This window comes from Tenrec ecaudatus, chromosome 1 (genome assembly GCF_050624435.1).
Source record: "Tenrec ecaudatus isolate mTenEca1 chromosome 1, mTenEca1.hap1, whole genome shotgun sequence".
Taxonomy (NCBI): Eukaryota; Metazoa; Chordata; class Mammalia; order Afrosoricida; family Tenrecidae; genus Tenrec; species Tenrec ecaudatus.
Window position 1 is genome coordinate 3,347,462 of NC_134530.1, and position 2,308 is coordinate 3,349,769.

The following is a 2,308-nucleotide window of genomic DNA, read 5'->3' on the forward strand; positions in this document are numbered from 1 at the left end:
TTATACCCCCCTTGCTGGCAGGCACAAGGGAGTGGGGGGTGCTTACACAAGGGATCGCAAAAAAGGGAAACGGTCGTTAAATTTTCCGGGAATTGGGTGGGAGTTGGGCAAACTGGCTGAGCAAGCATCCTGTTAGTGAGAACATGCACTTTTGGACATTTGTGGTTGACCAAAGGGAGCGGGAGGTCGGTGAGGGGTGAGTTTCAAGAACTAACATGGAAGCGCCTGAATCAAAATGGAGTTTCTTGTGCCAAGGCCATGCACCGCGTAGAGTGGGCTATGCCACTTTCTTGCTTTCCACTGAATCTTGGAAGTGGCTTTGGGAGGCTTCGACCCTACTGTTTCCTGAGTGAAACCAGTCGACTGCAGAGCCACCAAACAGGCCGAAAATGTGCTTTGTCCGGTCTTCATTATACGTATTTTTCCTGATCAACAACCCAGGAGGGTGACTCAGTATGTTATCCTTCTCCCAAGGGATGAGAATTTGGGGGCATGGTAGGTAAGAATGTAGTAATAAACATTTCATACTTCTGTCTAGCTGGTGGTCCCTATGGAGAACAAGCCCTCCGTACACGCTTAATAGGAGTAACAGCAATATTTCTTGTGGTTACGGGCTGTCTACTCAGTTCCGACTCATAGAGGCCCATGAACAAGAGAACAAAGCCCTGCGCCATCCGCCCCCAAGTGCGTCGTCCACGCCCAAGTCCATTGTTGCGGCCACTGGGTCAATCCAGCCTGTGAGGGCCTTCCTCTTTTTCACAGTCCCTCTACTTTACCCAGCACGAGGTCCTTCTCCAGAGACTGGTCTCGCCCGACAATATGTCCTCCAAATACATCCTTGCCTATCAGGAGCAGTCTGGCTGTACTTCTTCCATGAGGGATCTGTTTGTTCCTTTGGCAGGCCATGGTACTTTGAATATTGTTAGCCAGCACCGCAACCCAAATGCATAGGTATTTCTTCCGTGTTTCTTCTTTTTTTTTAATGTGCCCTAGGCATCAAGCTAGGATGAACAAAGGGCTGCCAGTCTGCTCTGCCCCTGACTGATATAGGAGCACCACCACCAATCAGGTGTCTCTTTGCCCATAGCCAGGGGTATCAGTGTTTCTTCTTCAGGCCGACTTTCACATGCAGATGAGGCGACTGAAAATACCATGGCACCTCAGTCCTCAAAGTAACATCCTTGCTTTTCAACTCTTTCCAGAGGTCTTGTGCAGGGACAGAGGGAGTAAAAGAGCTGGTCTGCTGGAAGTGAAATGCTGGGAATGGGACATGGTTCGAGATCTGCTCTATTTAAGACTTGCTCTGTACAAAACTCACTACGTGACAGCCCGTTCTCCACCCCTTGCAGTGAACTCCCCCTTGAACCTTAAGAATGTTCTAATGCAGCAAGTTTAGAGGAAACTATCTGGCGAGCAAGGCCATTTAGATAAAGCAACAGAGCCCGAGGCCATCCGGGAGTGACCGAATGAATGCCTCCTGGTCCCATTAAGGAAGCCTCTGTCCCCTTAAGATCGCTAACTCCCCCCACCCAAAAAAAAAAGATTGCTAACTCCCTTGCTTTTCAGTGAATCTTTGAAGCAGTTTTGCAAGGTTTCGACCCCATTGCTTCCTTTGTCACGCACTTGTAGAAATAAATTTAGAATTTCTGAAATTAGTCACAGTCTAAGAGAGACCTACCTACCTGGAGGCGCCTGTGCAGCCTTCTCATTAGCTGGCCCAATTCAAACTTGGGTCTCCTCGTTTTCTTTCAACTTTCGCAGGCTTCTTGTCAGGATGTTTCAAGTTTACCTCAGGCCACAGCTCTGTGTCAGTACTGTTCAAGGTCAAGATGTTTACTAGGCCCACTGTTTGCTTAGCAGGCAGAAATCCCGGTCTGTCCCCTCTCCAGGTAGAGTCTGGGCACTGGCTGCAGGCCAAACAAGTGCCTTTGGTATAAGCACTAACTTACCCTTTACTTGGGGATGGAGCTGGTGATGCTGTTTGAGATGGGCAGGTACCCCAATCGGTTTTCTTTTGTGTAGCAGACAAACCAGCCTTTTTCTTTGTGTGGTTTGGGCTGGTTGTCGCTGCCCCATCTCCTCCGAGGTAGGACTGCTCTGAACAGGTTGCGGGTGTTTGGGTTCACATCTTGGGTCTCCACGAGAACCAGGGCCCCAAAGAGCACAGAGCCAACACCAAGCAAGGCATCGTGGTTCCTGAGCCATCACCCTGAACTCTTCAAGACAAAAACCCAATACTTGAAAAGTCCTATTCTGCACCTCCCCGTCTTTTTTTTCCTCATAGAAATGTATAAAATTGCATGCATTT

The 2,308-nt window shown here is 48.9% G+C and overlaps 1 pseudogene; it reads right to left on the bottom strand.

Annotated features, from left to right (window-relative positions):
- Positions 1 to 980: 980 nt before the first annotated feature.
- On the bottom strand, positions 981 to 1,096 carry LOC142437878 (small nucleolar RNA SNORA48; annotated as a pseudogene).
- Positions 1,097 to 2,308: the final 1,212 nt, after the last annotated feature.